The sequence below is a fragment of the Perna viridis genome, chromosome 1 (genome assembly GCF_037379345.1).
Source record: "Perna viridis isolate PV_CMFRI_1.1 ecotype Kerala chromosome 1, ASM3737934v1, whole genome shotgun sequence".
Taxonomy (NCBI): domain Eukaryota; kingdom Metazoa; phylum Mollusca; class Bivalvia; order Mytilida; family Mytilidae; genus Perna; species Perna viridis.
This window is the reverse complement of record NC_142445.1, coordinates 60722600-60728870: the sequence shown is the minus strand read 5'-3', so window position 1 is coordinate 60728870 and position 6271 is coordinate 60722600. Positions and strand designations below refer to the sequence as shown.

The window sequence follows — 6271 nt, the reverse complement described above, 5'->3', positions numbered from 1 at the left end:
TTTTAAATACAAGGAAATGTCATATGATAGAAAAATACAAACGAATAAAACTGAAGACTTGTAAAATGATAAAATGAAGCAAATGATATTACAGGTTTTTTTACTGAACAGAATGGTGGTTGTGCTACATGTAGTTTATTGTAATTGACTGACTTTAAAGAAGTGCACTGCCATCGTTTGCAAAGCAAAACAAGACAAGACAAGACAAGACATTTAATTATAGGTGTACAAGAGGACAAACAATCAATGACAACAGCGGTAAAATTACGACTATCATGTTTCGATATAAGCACATTTTTTTCAGCGTAAGATATATTTTATTTAGTAATATAAAAAAAATAATAAAGAGAAACTAGTAGTGACATTTTATATCCACATTTTTTACTATCATAAACTGGATACTTCATGTATACTGTAATGATGATAAACTATCTTAAATCTATTTTTTTAATGTGAAAAAGTTGCAACAAAATACTATAAACCAAGGTCGACACTTATCAAATGAAAAAAAAGTACGTTTACCAAACTGTTGCCAAAATCGATCGACATGTTCCCATAGGCCATGCTACATTTATGAACATAGTACATGTATTTTATCCATGACCTTTGGATCTGATACAACAACAATAATAACGTAGTCCGCTAATTTCTGATCCAGATTTCAGACATATTGTAAGTCCTTCAGTTTTTATACTTATACAACTATATTTATGTAAGAAGATACACATAAATCATTTTTATGAACAATAAACAAGTGAATCACAATTAAATAAATTTGACTTGTTCTGATCACAATGCTACATCCGGTGTATCAGGTTCCTATCACTGTGCTACATCCCGTGTACCAAGTTCTTATCACGATACTGTATCCTGCGTACCAGGTTCTGATCACGATGCTACATCCCGTGTATCGGGTTCTTATCACGATGCTTGGCCACGTGTACCATGTTCTTATCACAACGCTATATCGTCTGTACCAGGTTCTTATCACGATACTGCATCCCGTGTATCGGCAGGGTTCTTATCACTATGGTACATCTCGTGTACCAGGTTTTTGTCACGACGCTGTATCCCACGTATCAGGTTTTTGTCATGATATACACTGTTCATGCATATACCTTCAATCATCTGAGCAGCACCAGAAAAAAATATAACATCAAAACCACTTACTTAGGTGCTTTTGCGTCCTCGTGTCCTTACTTAGGAATGCTGTTTCAAAATGCACTACAGCAGGTTTTGGGGTCTTCAAAGCACCAGAAGACCACAATAAAATTTGGATACATAATACAATAAAATAATAAAAGTAAATTCTTGGATCAACAATCGGATATGATAAGCCTTTCTTTGAATTTCTATTCTAACTGCAGAAAATGAAAAATGCCTATATGGTATTCTAATGACGTAAGTTTCAATTTGTATCAACTTCTCCGAAACTTTTTTTCTGAAATTCAGATTGTAGCGAATTTTCAATTAGTCGAGTGAAAGTATGGATAAAGTCTATGAGAGTTTGTTTATACTAGTTTTTTTTTTGTTTTAAAAAAGCTTTGCTTAATAGATTCAGAATGTATACTTATTCATCCAGGGATTTTATATTTACAAACAGTATCCTGTGACATACCGTGACAAAAAGTGATCTTTATGAATTATATCCGCATGAAATGGTGTTTTATCCTGTATTTTACACTTTGGTGGACATTTCATCTTGTTTGTAGACAAGATTTCACGAACACTGCACAACGTAAGTTTAAAAACATAAAAAACAACTGTTTTTGGAGGGCAGGTTCATCTAGCAATGAATAATTCTTGAACTGAAGCCACTTTAAGTGTGGTGTAAATGGTGTGTTCTTTCAGTTGTAGAAAAAACACAAAAACTAGACCCCATTAGAACATGGAAATTTAGACACAATATATACAAAGTCTGTTAAAATAATAAAAGATCAAATTTATCATATTCATTATTTGGTGTCGTCACGGATACACTGTAAGCTCACGTTGGCAACATCATGAATCCGTGTTACGTGAACAAGGCTAAGTATTTCCTCCATAATCTCATCCATTAAAAACAAGTTAAAACCTGCAAAAGTATAGTGTACATGCCAATATGCCAAAAAAAAAAAAAAAAAAAACAACAACAACAACAAAACAAAAAAAAAACAAACGATAAACACCCAACAACAACAAAAAAACATAGCCTTCAAAGTGCATAATAAAATGGCACGACCTCCCGTGGATTAACGGATCGTAATTAGTTTGTTAGTGTAAATTAAGTGCGATGGATCGGGTTAATCCCACCAGCTTGGAATTTTAAACAATAATTTCAATAATTTAAATCTGTTTTGATCGACCCTTTTGCGATGTACATGGCGACAGCCGATTGCACTCAAAGACAGTCTGCTACCTTGGAATCATTGGATTACAACGCGTGGTATCAATCATTACCTTACAACAAAGGAGTGTACCATATTGAATACTCTCATTTACTGAGGGTAGAATTAACGATTTTTGTGGTTAACAACTCTGATTAAAATATTTAAGAATGTAAAGAAGATTATACCAAACTCTGAGTTCGTTATTTATCGTAAATTTTTCCGATGTTGTAGTTTAGTGAGTCATTTTTATCTACACAAAGAAATCACTGGGAAGTGTTTAAAAAAGCAGATTAAAAAAGTAAACGTAATAAAATTTAAGTTTTAACAATAAATACTTGTAATCAGTAGACAAAGAAAAGTTGTTACAAAGTTAGCTTTTTGATCTAAAATAACAAGTAGTTTCTTTAGACCGAGTCTTGTTCATTTACTCGAGATAAAAAAAATAGACAAAACAGCGTTATTAGAAACAGCAACAATCTGTTTATATAAAGAGAAAATGGTCGAAATGAGAGCATTCGCGATCTTCTTTGAAAGCTTAGAAAATCGAAGTCAATTTTCTGTTTGATAGGTAAAGGGCCATAGAGGAAAAAATACAGTGTAGGAAAATTCGTATCTCATAAAAGGTTATTGGTACCTTCCACATATTAGCATACTAGTTTTCCAATGTTATTTCTTCTGAAATGACTTATCAATTCTTACAGGAAGTAATTATTTGATTGACGAAAAGGATGGCTGGGTAATAGCACAGCTCTCTTAATTTCAAATTCAGTTTTAGCCTCATAAAATTAAATGGTCCCTCCTTTGTATAGTTTAACACCTACAAACTTTAAACAAATGCATCTAAAAATCAAATATATGTTTATCTTGAAAACATATTCTGTTATAAAAGAAAAAAAAAACGGACAAGGTCAACAGCAATTTGATATTTATTTGATGTTTTAAGCTTACGGAGTAGTAGGGTAAACTATTACCATTGTCAACAGATATATTCCATGCATACAGACTTGCCGTTCAACAGAGATACTCCATATAGACTTGCCGGCAGTAAGTACACTTTCAACAGAGATATACTCCATACAGACTTGCCGAAAGTAGGGAGGGTAAACTATTACCATTATCATCAGAGATATACTACATATAGACTTGTCGGTAGTGAGTACAACAGAGACACCCCATAAAGACTTGCCGGTAGTAAGTAGGATACACTATTAGCATTGTCAACAGAGATATACCCTATACAAACTTGCTGGCAGCAAGTAGGGTGCACTGTTGTCATTGTCAACAGAGATATACCCCATAAAGACTTGCCAGTAGTAAGTAGGGTACACTATTACCATTGTCAACAGAGATATACTCCATACAGACTAGCCGGCAGTAAGTACAACAAAGACACTCCATATAGACTTGCCGACAGTAAGTACAAAAGATATATTCCATACAGACTTGCCGGCAGTAAGTAGGAACAATTGTCAACAGATATAATTATACTCCATACAGACTTGCCGACAGTAAGTACAACAGAGACACTCCATATAGACTTGCCGGCAGTTAGTACAACAGAGACACTCCATACAGACTTGCCGGCAGTAAGTACAACAGAGACACTCCATACAGACTTGTCGGCATTAAGTAGAACAGAAAATTTACAGAAAAAGATCTTATTTCTCTACATGTATTTATTTCTTTCCTTGCCCAGGGCTGGCATTTATGCTCACGCACATTCTATCAGCTATACTATAGTGGTCACTGGTCTAGAAAAAATGCAGGATTCGATTACAGAAATTAAAGTTAATTTGCGTCAACGCGTCCTTCAGAAATGTACAGTGTTTCAAGGTACTAGAAAGCGGTACTCCTTTCAATTAGATCTAACAGAATACATACAGTGTGATTAAGTACTAGATATGAGACAGTCAATAACCTCCAAAGAATTGCTTCAATTTATAACATCAAATACATTGAAAAAATGAATGGAAGATAAACCAGCCTTGACAATTCATGAAATATGGTAATGAATAAATCTGCATCGGTAATAGGTTGTTTCGTGTGATGATCCTGTGATACATCTTAAACCCAATATCAATCATTTTTGCCGTACAGGAAAAAGTACACATGGGGAAAAGAGCGAATAAAGTGTAACATATTGCAAAGCTAATAACAATACCTTTGTTGAAAGACATATTAGATAACAGTAAAAGAAACAAGTCGACAGCATCTGGCAATAATTGGCTTCCCTCCTTAACCTTGAGACATAAGACACAAATAAAGTCACAGCGAAATTAAGCTACAGTCTAGTGCACTGTACACTCGATCATCCACAAAATAGTTATAGATTATATTTCTTTTGCATGTTGCGGTTCATCCAATATCGCGTACAAAAACTTCATTTGTAGCTGCTTTTATCGATATTGGAATTATTTCTAGCTTTATGAAATTTTCATGCCATCATTTTCTTCAATGTTAGTTACCTGTACAGATGCAAAACTATTAAAGTATCCATATCACAGCTTCTTCACTTATTTCGTAACATTAAGTTGTTTTGTACTGGTGTTAACTGGTTCCCTACGATTGAACCAAGTAATCCACATTTTTCATGGCGGAATTTTAAAATCAATATCAGTATATATCATATCAGATTTAATTTAATTTAAAATAGTGCAAATGTGTGAGTGGAAGTCAGGTGCATACATATTAAGCTGTTCCCTTTCTCCATTTCTGTCTTTATGAAACTTAAACCCCCTTCAAAACATAAAAGACCATGTTCTATATAATGGGGCTTGATCTATGTAAATCTTACAAATTCAACGAAACCTCCCCCAGTGGTTTTTGCCGATACGTGTACAAAACGTTTGCTAAAACATGGATTTTACTATGTAAAAAAAAAACAACAATATGAAAGCTAGCACGTAGGATTTTCTTCAAACTTTCAGCTCCATCAGCTCCTCATTTCGTATATAAAAAGATATAATGAGACATACTTATAAATAAATAATCAACTGTTTTCAGACATGCGGCGGGTTATCTTTATTTATATCTTAAACTCCATCAATCATTCATTCTATCTTTTATTTACAGCCATACCATTGCCAGGAGTTTATGTTGTGTTTTCGAGAAAAGCACAAAATTGTTGAATATCCAATACTTAAGAAGGTAAGCGTTCGAGATAGAGCATTCAACTCAGCCATACAGATGAGCTGCTCGATGTCTTGTCCTTATTTGACCTTCAATCATCATAAAACGAAACAGAACAATTAATGGTAAAACCCTAGTGTTTTCATCAAAGGAAGTATCTATTAGAGGTATAATGAAACTGCTACTTAATCTTACATTAAAAGTTAACTTGTAAGGTAATTACATTCCTTTCATCTTATAGAATAAGAAAACATTTCTTTTCTCTTGACAAACAAGAAACCGTTTTAATTTTGAACGTCATACAATTTGCGATCTAAACTGTATTTTTTAAAGCAATTGCTATTTACCTTGTTTGTTTGTGCTTATTTTGCGCAACCTTAAAATGTGTGCGGTAGCAATTCATTTCCTTTAAAAAACAAACAGTTGTCTCAAAAAATTTTATAGGAAGAAAACACGGAAATGACAAACATTAACAAGAAACAACAATCAATAAACCAACGTAAAATCCTCTTCTTTTCAATAACATAAGATATAAAAAAAACTTCAATTTATTAAATTTCCGGGTAATTCTGATTGGTCGACTTCAGTTTCTGTTCCTGTTGGGTCGTTAAATCTCGAGCTGCTGTTGCTTCGAAGGGTAAATCCCTATCTTGCCAGGAGTTGGTAAGTATAAACCAGAGAATTAGTACATTACGAACGTGAATATACTAATACAAAGATATATCATGCAAATACCGAATGACATGTTGACACTTATGCATTAACATAATCTT

The 6271-nt window shown here is 33.4% G+C and overlaps 1 long non-coding RNA gene across 1 annotated transcript; it reads right to left on the bottom strand.

Moving 5' to 3' along the window:
* Positions 1–200: 200 nt before the first annotated feature.
* Positions 201–5898, bottom strand: LOC148629672 (uncharacterized). The gene is made up of 2 exons (XR_015917103.1): positions 5846–5898; positions 201–5587 (listed from the first exon to the last, which is right to left on the bottom strand). It is a non-coding gene; the product is annotated as an uncharacterized LOC148629672 (long non-coding RNA).
* Between the last annotated feature and the right edge of the window lie 373 nt (positions 5899–6271).